Source organism: Trematomus bernacchii, unplaced genomic scaffold (assembly GCF_902827165.1).
Source record: "Trematomus bernacchii unplaced genomic scaffold, fTreBer1.1, whole genome shotgun sequence".
Taxonomy (NCBI): domain Eukaryota; kingdom Metazoa; phylum Chordata; class Actinopteri; order Perciformes; family Nototheniidae; genus Trematomus; species Trematomus bernacchii.
In genome coordinates this window covers 2,404,259-2,421,805 of record NW_022987607.1, presented here as the reverse complement: position 1 = coordinate 2,421,805, position 17,547 = coordinate 2,404,259, and the positions used below count along the sequence as shown (strand labels likewise).

General features: G+C 40.9%; 1 protein-coding gene across 2 annotated transcripts in view; it reads right to left on the bottom strand.

Moving 5' to 3' along the window:
* The window catches only part of LOC117482923 (solute carrier family 66 member 2), a 40,950-nt gene that overhangs the window by 1,861 nt on the left and 21,542 nt on the right, over positions 1-17,547 (bottom strand). The gene's annotated exons all lie outside the window — the stretch shown is intronic.

Sequence of the window (17,547 nt, the reverse complement as noted above, 5' to 3'; positions counted from 1 at the left end):
CTTGCAACCCCCTGATACAAAGTTCAGCGCACTACCACTGAGCCACAGCCTCCCACTCAATATATTTAACAGTATTTATTGATATGTTACTCAAAAGGAAGATGAATATTTTATTACATTTAAATTACATTTATTACATACTTATTTTTCTAATAACATGTGGCGTTCCTACAATAAACCTCAGCTCCAACAATTAACCTCAACAAACACAATTTTGACAATAATAATGAAATTCGTTTTTGGAGTAGAGACATTCCTAATAATTGTAATTATTTCACTTATTATTTATATATTTTACAGAATTTAATCATGTGCTTCTGTACATTTCAACTTGGCATTAACATCATCTCTTGTAAACAGACCTGTAATGCACTTTAAATACATTTCCATCCTGTTCTCATATTTTTTTTTTGCTGTGTCTAGATTCAATTTGTTGTTAATGACAGCAGAAAAAGAAGACGGAAATATGCAATATCAGTTTAGTCAAGAAGGGAACAGTACATTTTCAATTATGGGAAATTGAATAATGAATCTTCTCAGAGCACAGGTTTCTCATTAACTCTTGTTTCCAACGACTAACTTCATTAAAGTGTTTCCGGTACACTCTGAGCTGGCTGTTCTTAGGATGAGTTACAGTGTCATGTGATTTTAAAAAGGGGAAGAGTTCTTCACAGCCTGAGCTTCAGCCTCTCGCTGGCATTTGGAAGAGCTGTAAACTCAACTAATGAGAACGAAAAGGGAAGTCTAACAAGGGGAGAAGAAACATAGGATGAAGCCCAGAGGTCCAAGCCAACAAATTATATACAGGTCAGACTTAAGAATAGACAAAGACTGTATACACTAGAGATGTCCCGATCCGATCACGTGATCGGGGATCGGAGCCGATCACGTGATTTTCAAAAGATCGGAATCGGGAGAAAAAAATCAGGGATCGGGATTTTTTTTTTTTTTTTTTTTTATAAAATATTTTTTTTTAATTTAATGTTACAAAACAAAAATGACCATGTTCTCGTCTTAAAGTCATCCTGAGGCCTTAGTTTTGGTTTAAAATTACACAACATCATGTATGTGTTGCTTCTTTTGGGCTTGTTTTCATAGACCTGGTTGCTTATTTCTCTCAAATCTGGCAACAGAGTGGGCGCAGTGTCTAATAGTAGCAGTAAGCTAACAAGAGGCTACGTTCAGCTGGTGCCTCGGGAGTCGGGACAGAGAAAATGTCAGGAGTTTGGAAGTATTATAAAATTGAAAGCGAAGGCAGTGTAACAGCCAGATGCAATGTTTGCAAGGCGGAGGTTCCGCGTGGTGGAAAGAACAGAGCTACGTTCAACACGACCAATCTAATACAAACACCAACAACAACACGACGAGTACACAGCGGCCACTCAGGTAACGGCACTGAAACAACCGACACTTTCAGAGACTTTTAAAAGGAAAGAGAAGCTGCCCCAGAACAGTGAAAAGGCCAAAAAAATAACAGCCAAGATAGCTGAATTCATCGCGTTGGATGACCAGCCGTTATCTGTTACCTTTTTTTTCTCTTAATGCATTGCATAAAGATCGGATCGGGAAAAATCGGTATCGGCAGATTGTCAAAATCAAATGATCAGAATCGGATCGGGAGCAAAAAAAGGTGATCGGGACATCCCTAGTATACACTGAACAAATGAGGCCTCTGAAAGTACAGCAAGACTCCACTAATGGTTCTGGGTGTTTTCTACAGCATCAACACTTCTGCAGAGTCCTTTTCCTTTTTCATCAACTACTTTATGCTTGAGGCAGGAATAAATATAGGCAATGCTGGCAGAGAAAGGACTGAGCCATCTCTGTTTCTACAATGCTCCGGTCTGCAAAAACACACTCAGGAATCCTCAGATGTGCTTTTCTGAAAGTACCTGCCTACAACAATGCAAAAACTCATGCGGAGACATTTGAAGTCCTTTCACTCGAGCGTATCCCTTTGGTTAGTCAGCACTATTTGAATAAGCTACGCAGGAGAGTCCCTGAATAGGTGCTATTAAAATTCAAAGGGTTGGTTTAGGGTAAGAGATGCAAAATAGTTTGGGATTTATTCGTCCAGATTGTGAGATTTCCTGCCTGAATATAATGCTTTTTGATTAGTAGAAGTTCTCCACTCTGCAATGGAAAGGACATTTCTCTAGAACCAACTGTGCAGAAAAGACATTGTTAGTGCCAACAAGAAGTTTGTTTGATTGTCAAAACATTACAGAAAAAAGTACCGGTTAGATTTTCTTGAAACTTGGTGAAAAGGACCAAGAAACAAGCCATTACATTTTGGAGAAGATTCAAATCAGTTGCTATTTGAATAAGCTTTGCAGGAGATGTTTTATTCCATGAGTAAGTGCTATAACAATTCAAAGGGTTGGTTTACTGTAGGTTTAGGGTTAGCCATGCAAAATAGTTTGGGTTTTATTCGTCCAGATTGTGAGATTTCCTGCCTGAATATAATGCTTTTTGATTAGCAGAAGTTGTCTATAATCATCTTGTATCCAGATCCAATTACTCTGCATTGGAAAGGCCATTTCTCTAGAACCATCTGTGCTGAAAAAACATTTTGACCTCCAACAAGAAGGTTTGTTTTGCTTGTCAAAAGATTATAGAAAAAAAGTACCGGTTACATTTTCTTGAAACTTGGTGGAAAGGGCCAGTTGCTATTTGAATAAGCTTTGCAGGAGATGTTTTATTCCCTGAGTAAGTGCTATTAATATTCAAAGGGTTGGTTTAGGTTTAGGGTTAGCCATGCAAAATAGTTTGGGCTTTATTCGTCCAGATTGTGAGATTTCCTGCCTGAATATAATGCTTTTTGATAGCACAGGTTCTCTATAATCATCAACACCTCCGTCCTGAATTAGGATCCAATTACTCTGCAATGGAAAGGCAATTTCTCTAGAACCAACTGTGCTGAAAATCCAATCCAATCCAACTTTATTTATAAAGCACTTTAAAACCTCCAGACCAAAGTGCCGTACAGACAGATACATAAAATATAAAATCACACAGCTCAGCTCACAAAACATAAAAATAAGTATAAAATCACATAAAAGATACGAAACACAAAACAAACCAATAAAAGCAACAATCTACTTGGTTCCGAATGCTAAGGAGAAGAGGTGGGTTTTAAGACGGGATTTAAAAACAGACGGTGTGGGAGCCTGTCTGATTAGCAAGGGCAGGTCGTTCCACAGTTTAGGGGCGGCAGCAGAGAAAGCACGGTCCCCTCTGCGCTTAGACTTTGTTTTTGGCACCCTCAGGAGCAACTGATCAGCTGACCTGAGAGTGCGAGTGACAGCTCAACGAGGTAGGGCGGGGGCCAAGCCATTGAGGGCTTTAAAAGTAAATAAAATAGTTTTAAAATGAATCCTCGAATGAACGGGCAGCCAGTGGAGTGAAGATAAGTTAGGAGCCGTGCTGCTGCATTTTGCACCATCTGCAGGCGAGCAAGGGAGGACGCACTTATCCCAATATATAGTGCATTACAATAATCCAAGCGGGAGGTGACGAAGGCATGGATTACGGTTTCAAAAAGGAAAGACATTGTTACCTCCAACAAGAATGTTTGTTTTATTTTGTTTGTCAAAATATTACAGAAAAAAGAAAAGGTTGGATCTTCATGAAACTTGGTGGAAAGGCGTACAATTGGCCAAGGAAGAAGCCATTACATTTCGGAGCAGAGCCAAAATAGGTTGTTAATGCTGGACACTATTATATTTTAGAGCGTGTGGGTTTGGTTAGTCAGCAATATTTGAATAAGTGTTGCAGGAGATGTTAGAGGATAATTTCTAATTACTATTAGATCTGGCCCGCCGGTATATTGCACGCACACCTTCACTCCATCCTGAGGGTCTCCTCAGCTCAGAGCCTGACCCCAAACATTGATGAACTTGCACCCAAGATGAGATGCCAAGTATCTGAACTAGCATCACAGAGCAGCACACTGAGTTTACATGTTTCCTTCTGCACTTTTTCTCTCACGACAACAGGGCATGTTTGGTTTGTTCTTTGAGGGAAATAGTTTTGTTGAAGCTGTTGTTGGCCTGTGGAGAAATGTAATCATAAGAAATGACTCGTTTCATGTTGTTTTTATAGGCAATCATTTAAGCTTTGTTAGTTCCAGGTTTAATATGTGCAATAAGTTCATTTCAATAAGTTCTGCAATAAACATTGAACCAGTCCGGCCCTCGACTAGTACCCATTTTTTTTATTTTGGCCCACTGTGTATTTGAGTTTGACACCCCTGCTCTAAAAGAACATACTGACATAAAAATAACAAAGCATTGACTCCTGCAGCAGGAACAACATGGTGGTATTACGATAAAGAAAACAGGAGTATTTGTGTGAGCAGATTCCCTGTCTTTCTATAAGCCTCTCAAAGATGTAAAACATGGATGCGAGGTAATCTTGTACTATAACAAGATTACCTCTCTCTCTCGAAGTGTAACCCCAAATATCTGTCTATCGGTCTTTCTGCCTCGCTGGGGTAAAGCTGTGCAGCCAAATCTCCTCATTTGTAAAGCCAATGTGTGCAAACCTTCAAACTCATACTTTCTTATTTCCCCCCCCCCCCTTGCTCTTTCCCAGCACAACCTCTGAATGTCGAGCTTCAATTTTCACACACTTCTTCTTTTCTTCAAGCCCGCTCTCCACAGCAATTTCTATTCCTCACTGTCCATTCATCTTCCAACCACTTTTCCCTCGCCTTCTTTAGCTTTTTGCATTTCACACTCCCCCCCCCCCCCGGCTTCACCCCCCTTAGTAGCTGCTGTGTGAGTTGTGATGATCTGAATCTGCAGGTAATGACGAGAGACGCAGGAGTCGTAGTTTGATCAATTACTCCGATGGTTCCCTAATAAGAGGTAACGCGAGGAAGGGCCGAGGAACAGGCTGCAACATGTCCTGCTACTTATCTGTCACCTTCTCCGACACATTTATAGAGGCAGGATGAGAGACAGCACGCTGAGAACTGGGCTGATATGACGATGGTGGAGAAGGACTTTACAATTTGTACACTGGTTTGCAGAAGCACCGAATAACACTAGCTTTGTTTGTGTTGCTGTGAGTACAAATACTAAAGGGTCAAACTATATAAGGGTTAAAGCACACAATGTTTTTTTAAGCTATGCAAAGATGGAGGAATTTGCAAAGAACTACAGGTATTTTGAAATGTTTTCAGGGTAAGAATATGACTTTGTTCTGGCTCAATCTATTACGAAAAGAGATGCATCGATTGCAATTTTCTTGCCGATTGCAATTTCTCTTTGTGCCTAGGAACTGTAATTGTTAGCAAACATTTCACACAACATCATTGTTGTTGGTGTTGATTTTTATTGGAAGAAATTGAAGTTTTAGATAAACAAAAGATATTAAACTTAAAGGGGACCTATCATGCAAAATGCACTTTTGTACGTCTTTTCTACATGAATATGTGTCCCCGGTGTTCCAGGGAACTCACCAAGTGTCAGAAAACACAACCCTCTCTATTTTCCTCCATACCCAAATCTCTAGAAAAGGGGCTGCAACGGATCTGATAAAAACTGATCCAGATTTGAACACTGTCCTGACGTCAGGACGGTGGCGCTACGGCTATTGGGCCAACTCCACCAATCAGGAGGAGACAGCCATGGCCATTGCCGTTCGAAAGCGCTGGAGACGCTGTAGTACATATGCCAGGCCTGTAGGTGGTGCTGTTCTCACAGAATCTGCCCTTGCTAAAACAGAGCTAGAAAATGTCAAATTGAGCGAAATGAGGCATGGCTAAAATGCATGATCTGTTTGGTATTTTGAAAAAAAAAAAAGTATAAATATGCCTTATATAGGTATGGTCCTACACTATATTATTCAAATATAGCATGATAGGTCCACTTTAAAGGTAGGGTAGGTAAGTTTGAGAAACCAGCTCGAGATCGCTAGAATTTGAAAATACACAACCGGAGAAAATCTGCCACTTCCTTACAGAGCCCCTCCTCCAACACACACGAACGCGCACATGACCAATGAGGGCACGAGATAAGTTTGTGCACAGATGGAAGGCTGACAGGCAGGTAGGCCATCCAGTTATTTTAGCCGGGCCGGCTCAGATGATTGGTCGTGCTTTTTACAGTACTACGGCTTCCACAGATGATATTTATTTATGGATTTATTGTCAAAGCACTTCAGATATTCATTGCTATCGGGATGTTAAGAGCATTCCATGGAATATAACAAAAAGTGTATCTCGAGCCGGTTTCTCAAACTTACCTACCCTACCTTTAACTGTCAATCCTTTGTTAATATGGATATTACTTGATTTTAGTTTGCCAGTGTTTACAGGATAACTTATTTTGGAGTTAGTATTCATAAAGTTAGGAAATATTTCTGATTATGCTAACCTTGCTTTTGTTAATCGTCGATTGGTCTGGCATTTAGTTGTGTTTTAATTGATCTGATCACAAGTAGACAGATCTTTTCTCAATCAAAAGACATTTCCTCCCACTCATTCAAAAGCAGCATTTGTCACAAGCTAACAGAAGTGTTGCACATTGGTTAGTTTAGCCACAGTCAACAACAGCAACTCCGCTGTTTACTGGGTACAAATAGACATAAGGAGCTATTCTGCTTATTTTCAGGTTCACATCTGTATGTTGTGCCTCTACTTTAACATGTTTCCATGCTTTAATGTTCAGAAAAGGTCCCATATTTGAGAAGGCCAAACCTATGTGATGTATTAATACATAATTTAAAATATATAATCATCTTACTAAACAACTGCCATGGCCCTGTGTTTCTCTACAGCAGAGTATGCCTGTTCAAGCTGGAGCCGATCACGTCACACCAAACTGGTCGACACAGCCTTGAATGACACCTGCCGCATCATCACGGGATGCGTTAAGACAACACCTGTGCCGTGCCTCTATGCACTAGCTGGCATCTCTCCCCCGCACATCAGACGACTGTGTATCGCTCAAGATGAACGGAGAACACAGGAGACAGACATCAGACACCCCTTGCATGGCCATGTAGCACCCCCACGCAGGCTCCGATCCAGAGCCAGTTTTGTGCAGACAACCAAACAAGCAGCAAGGACCAACATCTGGGAAGATGAATGGCAAAGACATGACACACGAGCCCTTGAATGGCTGGACAGAGGAATCACACCAACGGAAAGCCTTGCTAGTGGCCACGACCTTGGCTGGACAACCTGGAAGTCACTCAATAGACTGCGTGTGGAACAGGGGAGGTGCAAAGCACTGATGAAAGTGTGGAACTACACCACAGAAGACACGTGCAGCTGTGGATCAGTGCAGACAATGTCCCACATACTGGAATGTGCCGATGCCCCCCGGTGCAGTCCAGAAGACCTGGCAGAACCTACCCCATCAGCTGTGGCCTGTGCCCGATACTGGCAGAACGACATTTGAGATTGCTACGGACTCGAAGAAGAAGAGATCTTACTAAACAGACTCAGTGAAGTCTGGAGTCAATGCCATTAAATGTTTTATCATCTCTCTCCAGCTTTTATTCGGCTGCCTTCCAAACAGCACATGATGGAGCGTCAGCATTAAATCACTAAGCACCAATTATTAACTTAAAAACTGGAAAGTATAACCGGAGGAGTTGCAGTGGAGTTCAGAAGGAAATTGTTTTCGAGAAAAAGTGTTGAAGGAATAAGAAGAACAAAGCCATGTATCACAAAATGAGAGCTTGCACTGTTTTCTTAATACAGAAATGTGCTTTCTGTGATTCAACAACAGCTTGCTGAGCAACAGCACACACAAGGGGATGTTGTACTTAAGAAGCTGTAATGCCTGAAGATAACCACTTCATGTGTGTAACTCAGACTCCTGAAGCCACAGGTTTAAATTCAACTGAACTTTGAAAGCATTTTCCACAAGAATGTTTTCTGCCTTCAATCTCTCAGTGAAACTGCTGTTAAAAGAAGATCTCTCTGGAGCCATGTTTTCAAGAACTGCAGAACAACAAATGTTCCTAAAATACGCACAAGGAAAAGTCTTTCATCTGCTACTTTAAGGCCAAAATGAGGAGTTTGATCATCGATATAAAAAATACAGAGTGTGGATTGGCAGCTGGAAAAATGTCAATTCACTTCTGGGGCACGAGGTGTCCTTGAGCAAAAAATAAAACCCCCAACTGCTCCCTGGCGCTCAACCATAATAATAATAATAATAATAATTCATTACATATTACACATATTGGACATGTTACAGTGAATATTGAAAACCATAGCAGCCCTTTCGCTCGGACACCCCTCCACTGATGCATCTGTACACTTCATATGTGTGTTTATGCACTTCCTGGCAACACAACATCAACAGGATTTTGTACCCTGAAGAAACAGAAACATATCGAGTGATTTTCATGTTTCCTGACAGATGATCTGAAGGGTCCCCAGCTGCAGGGAACCAGAGCCACGAAACAGCACGTCAATACAGATCCATACCAGCGTGTGTGCGTGTGCGTGTGCGTGTGTGCGTGTGCGTGTGCGTGTGTGTGTGTGTGCGTGTGAGAGAGAGAGACTGGCAATGAAAAAGAAAAGCCAGTTCTCATTCTACATAGATTTGGTTGTGTATTTGTTCAGTTTGTGTGTGTATGTGTATGTGTGTGTGCGCGTGCGTGCGTGTGTGTGTGTGTACAGCAGGCTAAATAAGGCCCTGGCACTCTTATCTAGCTCACTGGGATGCAGCTCAGATCCACAAGCCTTCCTTATAAGGCAGCAGCTGGACGTCCCATCTCTCTGTTTCCGTGTTGTGTTTGTCTGTGTGTGTGTGTTGTGATTTATTTGTTTTATGGCAGGCTGCTGAGTATCAGAACATTCCTCTGGCTCTCTAGGCTGGGAACCATCTCTAATAATAGCTGCAGCCTGAAAACCATTAACACAAAACCAACCACACACACACACACACAACTGGCAGAATGTCCCCCATAAAACATCTGTCTTCTTGTATTTACAGAAGCACTGGCTGAGAGAGTTTCCATTGGTGCCAAAGTTTCAAATATTATTTATTATTGACATTACTGACTACTTATTTCACTATGTTTGTGTACTTCTATAATTTATTACACATTTGTTTGGACATATTCTGCTGATGTTCAGGTGTATATCAGTATGTAGTGTCTCTACTTTAAAGAGTCCCCTCCTGCTGATGTTCAGGTGTATATCAGTATGTAGTGTCTCTACTTTAAAGAGTCCTCTCCTGCTGATGTTCAGGTGTATATCAGTATGTAGTGTCTCTACTTTAAAGAGTCCCCTCCTGCTGATGTTCAGGTGTATATCAGTATGTAGTGTCTCTACTTTAAAGAGTCCTCTCCTGCTGATGTTCAGGTGTATATCAGTATGTGGTGTCTCTACTTTAAAGAGTCCTCTCCTGCTGATGTTCAGGTGTATATCAGTATGTAGTGTCTCTACTTTAAAGAGTCCTCTCCTGCTGATGTTCAGGTGTATATCAGTATGTAGCGTCTCTACTTTAAAGAGTCCTCTCCTGCTGATGTTCAGGTGTATATCAGTATGTAGTGTCTCTACTTTAAAGAGTCCTCTCCTGCTGATGTTCAGGTGTATATCAGTATGTAGTGTCTCTACTTTAAAGAGTCCCTCTCCTGCTGATGTTCAGGTGTATATCAGTATGTAGTGTCTCTACTTTAAAGAGTCCTCTCCTGCTGATGTTCAGGTGTATATCAGTATGTAGTGTCTCTACTTTAAAGAGTCCTCTCCTGCTGATGTTCAGGTGTATATCAGTATGTAGTGTCTCTACTTTAAAGAGTCCTCTCCTGCTGATGTTCAGGTGTATATCAGTATGTAGTGTCTCTACTTTAAAGAGTCCTCTCCTGCTGATGTTCAGGTGTATATCAGTATGTAGTGTCTCTACTTTAAAGAGTCCTCTCCTGCTGATGTTCAGGTGTATATCAGTATGTGGTGTCTCTACTTTAAAGAGTCCTCTCCTGCTGATGTTCAGGTGTATATCAGTATGTAGTGTCTCTACTTTAAAGAGTCCTCTCCTGCTGATGTTCAGGTGTATATCAGTATGTAGTGTCTCTACTTTAAAGAGTCCTCTCCTGCTGATGTTCAGGTGTATATCAGTATGTAGTGTCTCTACTTTAAAGAGTCCTCTCCTGCTGATGTTCAGGTGTATATCAGTATGTAGTGTCTCTACATGTCTCCATGCTCTAATGTTCAAAAAGCTCTTTATTTTTCTCATACTGCCTATGCTGCAGCACCTCTTTTCACCCTCTGTCTAAAACCAAGAAGAAGACATAGATGTAGGTAAAAGTTTGACTTGAAATAGTGCTACTTGCAACTTGTGGAAGGAGTAGATACAGTAAACACAAACATGGTTATCATGAGCCAAAGAGGAAACAAAAAACAAGCCAAGACTGAGGATGAGTGCATTTACAACATCCTCATTAAATATTAATAGTTTGAAAAAGGATACCGGTCCTATTGACAATGATGTCATTTGCCTGTACACTAACACGGAGGTATTGTATTTCTTTTACCACAGTATGCTATTGTTTTACAGTGAATATAGCTGATACTTCCAGAACAAAGCTTACAGTGTCCTCTAAATCTCTCACCCCGGCACAATTATTCTGTCTATCTGTGGATTTCTCCACACGCTAAAGTGGTTTTCATGTGGCTGTATTAAAAGGCACCTCACTACTTTAACAGTGGGGTATTTTTCAAGCCTGTTATAAATGGAAAAACCCAGTAGTATAATTGCAGAAAATGGATTAAACAGTGTGATATCTCAGCTTTAAATGTTAAGGCCCAGACAGATAATTGTAATCTTTCTTTCTTCATAATTGTCATAATATCTTTTGGTGCAACAGTTCTCATTTCGGCCAGTTTAAATGTCAACTGTGTCCCTGTTGTTGTTGTTGTTGTTGCAGAATGCATACTTTAAATGGAAAAAAGAGGGGAAGTGAAATGACACTGAGGGTCAAAAAAGAAAAGAAAATTGAGAGTAGCAGAGGATATGGGACACCGCATACACAATGTATGAGGAGCATCAACGCATATCTCCATGGAGCCATTATGGACGGTGTCAAAAAGCATCAGTGAGGTTAACAGAGGACGTTGGGGTCAATAGAGTGCCACAGTGACGCGTCCTAAAACCCGGAAGTTAGTTAGCATTTTACCACTTCCGGTTCCTTCGACAAAAAAGCAAAGCAATTTGTCCATAGGGTTTTGGAAACTATCTGGAAATAAGGTCTGTGGTTGAGACACATTGAAGACACGGATCACGTTTTGTTCCATGACATTAAATCCATCAGCAGTGACCCCCCTGGTGATTTCTGAAGAGTTGACTACAGAAGTCGTGGAGACCGTTGTACGTCATTACGCCGAACACGTAAACACTCCCTCTAAGTTAGTTTGCCCTGTTCTGCTTGAAAGCAAGTACCTGCCTCCTGCAAACTGTTCAAACAAACGCTTCAACTCGTACCATTTAGAATCTGTAGGTTTGAATATGGATCTTAAGTTGGCGTGACGTTGAAGCAGCGACCCTGCTGTAGTTCGTTCATAGCATAACGTTAGCATTTTGCTTCTGGCGACTAGATTTATGATTAGAAAATTATAAAAGTAGGGTAGACATGTGGAGATTATCCGGCTGAACAAAACGTGATCCGTCTCTTCAATGTGTCTCAACCACAGACCTTATTTCCAGCTATTTTCCAAAATCCTATGGAGAAATTGCATTGCGTTTTTGTCGAAGGAACCGGAAGGACTTTACTGTGGTTCTCTATTAACATCAGAAACAAAACCAAACACCTTCAGCTGTTTCCTCATATTAAAAACTGCTCTGCTGCTGCTTCTCTGTAATGACAATATGAAGTCTTTTTGGAGGGCTGCCTCAACAAAAGCAATGGGATCTTTCTATTGGATTTTTTGGCATTATTGCAGATTATCTATCTCTGAAGGGAACACAGGAATTGTAGCCTTTGCAGACCATTTGCATGCACACCAACTTATATATATAAACACACTAAAGGAAAGGAAAAATACCAAAAAGCACAATAGGGCCTTTTTAAGGACAGAACCTTATTTCAGCCATCTAACCAAAAATAGGTTCAACTATTCTCACTTCTACTAGACTCATTCCTACACCACTCTATGTGACAATTTGTATCATGGCTACAGCTCTGGAAGTAGTTTGACACTTGTTAAAAATGTGTCTCCAGTTGGAGCGTGGGCTTTAACTTGGAGGATGTTTTTTTTTGGGATCCTATCACTCTTTTCTTCCACCAACTTACAGGAAAGGACACCTTGTTTTACTTCTCCTGCCTGTTTGTTGTTGTGTCTGCAAAATGCATGTGTGCACTTGTTCATTCAGACTATCATTAATTCCCTAACCCTTCCTTCTGCGTGCATAAACACAAGCTAATTATTCGTGATTTAAGTCATTTATTTTTGCTTTTAAAAATAGCACGTTGAAAGAAAAACATCCTCACTTCATGGGATCTTGCTTTCTCTCCTTGCACACACACACTTCATACACACACACAAACCTTGAACGGAGTGGTGAGGTCTAAGTAACCTAGCAACAGCCTGCCAGACCCAACAGGTTTTGAAGGGAGAGAAGAGGACACAATAGCAGCCTCAGCACGACGAGGCACACACACACACACCCACACACACACACACACACACACACACACACACACACACACACACACACACACACACACACACACACACACACACACACACACATCACACACACACACACACACACACACACACACACACACACACACACACACACACACACACACACACACACACACACACACACCACACACACACACACACACACACACACACACACACACACACACCACACACACACACAACACACACACACACACACACACACACACACACACACACACACACACACACACACACACACACACACACACACACACACACACACACACACACACACACACACACACACACACACACACACACACACACACACACACACACGGTAAAACAGAATCATACTTCCTGCTGTTGGGTTTGACAGCACAGCAACTTGAAGGCTCTTTCTAAAACATCCATAGCAATCAGGAGCGTTTTGTGCAAGACTTCAGAATAAAAGTGCTTTTTTTCTACAGGTTCCAACAATCAGACAGGAGGAAATCCATCATGGAAGTGGCGAAAAAGACCAGAAGGCATTGCAACCTCAAGAAAATTAAGTGTTTGATTATAGGCTGTACTATACCGTTATGTCCACCCTGGCTGAAAGCATGTTGACGCATAGAGTGGGGCAGCCATGACGTATGTGTTGCAGTTAGCACTCCCTGGTTCCTCAATAACTAAATATATAACTAAATAAAATAAAAAATTATGTTTTTTTTATTATGCACGAGTCAATTGACGGGTATTTTAAATACCATTATAAAATATAAAACCTTGCCTTCATGATGTCATTAATTGCATATAGCCTTTCCTATCAATTGTTCTTAAATTTTAATAATAAACCCAAATAATATTTAACTGAATTTCGGCCATTTGTCAGACACATTGACACAAGTTCGCACATTTTTCAATGGGAAAAATGCTTATTTTAATTCTGGGTAATATCATGTCCACCCTGACTGAAAGCATATTTACGTACAGCAACCCAAGTAGGACATTTGAAACAGCGGCGTTTCGCAAAGAAGAAAAACAAACCCCGACCACATTAATCTGAACGAGAGATGAGTTATTGTTATTACAACGTCATTTTCCGATTATTTGAGAAGAGATCCTTTTAGTGGGTTAAGTACATTCTTAGAAGAAGTGAGAAATGGATTTAACTTCTGGTTGACAGCTATAAAAGTGGAAAAATAAGAAACTGTAAATGTATGCAATCATTTATGGCATTAATAATTAATATCTCATTATTTTCAGTTGATTCCTGGAAAAGGGAAATGACAATAAAGATTTTCATTAAAGAAAAGTTGCTTCAAGAACAAAACTCTGTTATTAGATAATTATTCTTCTTGTATGACAGTTATTGCTCAATCTGAAAGGCCTTTCCCAGCTTTGGAATTTCTCTGTTAGCGCAAGATAACCAGAGGTGGGAAGTAGTGGAGTACAAATACTTTGTTACTGTACTTAAAGGGGACCTATGATGCAAAATGCACTTTGGTACGTCTTTTCTACATGAATATGTGTCCCCGGTGTTCCAGGGAACTCACCAAGTGTCAGAAAACACAACCCTCTCTATTTTCCTCCATACCCAAATCTCTAAAAAAGGGGCTGCAACGGATCTGATAAAAACTGATCCAGATTTGAACACTGTCCTGACGTCAGGACGGTGGCGCTACGGCTATTGGGCCAACTCCACCAATCAGGAGGAGACAGCCACGGCCATTGCCGTTCGAAAGTGCTGGAGACGCTGTAGTACATATGCCAGGCCTGTAGGTGGCGCTGTTCTCACTGAATTTGCCCTTGCAAAAACAGAGCTAACATTTTTCAAATTAAGCGAAATGAGGCATGGCTAAAATGCATGATCTGTTTGGTATTTTGAAAAAATAAAAGTATAAATATTAGAGATGGGCGAGTCCTGATTCATCCGGATCATTAACCCGGATCCTAGAAATGAGCTGGTTGTGACGAGTCTCCCCTCTCCATTAACCCGAGTCCTTGAGTCCCACACTTGGTGTGACGTACAAATTAAAACTATAAATTGCGTCACTCGCTACTCTCTTTATAACATGTAAAATCACATTACAACGTACCCCAGTCCATCTACCTACCCTTTAGCAAGTATACAGGATAGCTGCCTGCCAGAAGTTATCGTTTGGCTCAGGGGAGGGGACGTGGATCAGTGAAACTTCCTGCAGACTCGTGGGGACTCAGAGGAGCCGACGGCTCCTAACCGTAATAGCATAGCAGATCCAGAGATCCATACTCGTCATGTGCACGAGCATAGCCCCTCCTCCAGCACCCGGCTCCCGCGCTATATTATGCACGAGTCAACAGCAGACTCGCAGACTCGCAGATTCGCAAATCCTGACACAGCAGAGCAGGCTCGTGCGGACTCGGAGCCGTAACCGTATAGCAGCAGATCCAGAGATCCAGCAGACTCGTCGTCATGCACGAGTCAACAGCAGACTCAGATTCGCAAATCCTGACTCGCTGTTCTGCAACACACAACAGACTCGTGCGGACTCGGAGCCGTATATAGCAGCAGATCCAGAGATCCAGCAGACTCGTCCTCATGCACGAGTCAACAGCAGACTCAGATTTGCCAAATCGCAAAATAACCCTTTTTTTTGTGATCAACATTTTTTATTAAAGCAAAATACACTGTGTAGCGGAGGTTAATATAACGTCAGTTTAATAGATAGATAGATAGATAGTACTTTATTGATCCCAAATTGGGAAATTGTTGTTGTTACAGCAGCATAAAAGGCATTTTACAATAAAACAAAACTACAAAATATACAAGAATAGAAATAAATATAAAATATAAAATATACATGTCGAAATAGAAAATATACATGCAGATATTATATATATATATATATATTCAAAATATATGGAATAATAATATGCTCGTGAAATGCATCAACTTTTCGGTTTCACCGATAGGATTTCTACGGTCTTGGTCATGCTGACTCATATGACTCAAATGACTCGTATGATCCGGATCTCTTCAATGACTGACTCAGAAGACCCTGAGTCCGTAAAGGATCCGGATTTGCCATCTCTAATAAATATGCCTTATATAGGTATGGTCCTACACTATATTATTCAAATATAGCATGATAGGTCCACTTTAAGTACGTGTTTCTGGTATCAGTACTTTACTCCACTACTTATTTTTCTGACGACTTTTTACTTTGACTTCTTACATTTTGAACACAAATACCTGTACTTTCTACTTCTTACATTTTGAACACAAATACCTGTACTTTCTACTTCTTACATTTTGAACACAAATACCTGTACTTTCTACTTCTTACATGTTGAACCCAAATACCTGTACTTTCCACTTCTTACATGTTGAACACAAATACCTGTACTTTCTACTTCTTACATGTTGAACACAAATACCTGTACTTTCTACTTCTTACATGTTGAACCCAAATACCTGTACTTTCTACTTCTTACATGTTGAACACAAATACCTGTACTTTCCACTTCTTACATTTCCCAAACAGGCTGGTTCCTTTAGTTTGAATGTGTGTTTGGTGGCGTGATCATTATTATTTAGAGTCATTGCGTGCCTATTGATGTGAACACGATCCGTGTATCCATCATTTCCAGAGGCCTGTACTACGAAGCTGGATTTTCGCTTAGCCGGCTAACTTCAGGGAAATCTCGGGCTTTCCGGTCCTACGACGCTGGTTCTCTTTTTAGCAGGCTAGATTTCCATGGTAACTTATGCTGAGCGGCAAACCTGCTCCGGAGCAGGTTAGGTTGCAGGCTAAGAGATCAACTCAGTGAAAGCACCGCCTGCTGACCAATCAGAGCTCCGTGTGCGGAGTTTAAAGCGATCAATTCATATTACAGGATAGAGGAAATACAGAAAAACTGCCGTTGCAGGAAAGACGGCCGGCCAAAATCAACTGACTGTGTGAACGTGAAAATTAATAGAATATCACCTCCCATCTTCAGAGCAATCAAACTATTATAATATTAGCGTTAAGAAAGCTTACTTAAATATCTGCCACGACATAAGTAACCGGATCAGAGTAACATTACGTACAGTCCGCGGCACTGTGAGTGCAGACGTAGATGTGTCCCATTATCATTCATATCATATCACATCATAATGTATCATATATTTCCTTATCTGAGTCAGCTGAGCCGTATCTGGGCCGTGCAACACTCACAGTGTCACATACTGTATGCAGAAGTATTATTTTAAGCAACACATTAAGTTGACGAAACACTCGAGTCAAATGTAATTAAAGTCAGATCCACTCGTGTCTTGGACGGGGCAGTGATATCATAAACCTGTTAATGTACGCATTCAAACACTTTTTCTTTTACCAGCTGTATTCACCTTGCAGGTGCAGCTATGTGGCTTTTATCCTGGATAAAGTGTTTAAGTCATGGATGTTTAAAGTTGAACTTCTTCATATTTGACTAATATTAAAGTTCACTTTTCATTCAGGAAGTATGACGCTGCGCTGTCAGTACGCTTGTCCGTGTTTGAGATTGGTCGAATGCTCCAAATACCACCCCTTTCATGTGAACGCGCACCTAACTAGATAGGACACGGCTGGCTTGAGCGATCCACTTGATAACCAGCGTCGTAGTACAGTTTAGCGAGAGCGCGTATGTTTTGGATTGGGCCAACCGGCTAACTCAAACATATCCAGGTTAGGTTGAACCAGCTTCGTAGTACAGGCCTCTGGTCTTCTCTAAAGAAGAGGGACCAATGAAAACGTTGTCATGTTGCCGTTGTTCAGCATGGAAACATTCATTAGCTAACAATGACATTATTGTTCTATTAATATAAAGGGAGGTCAGGTACTCTTTAAAACAGCTGCTAGTTATGGGTACTTTTTACTTAAAGTGGACCTATCATGCTA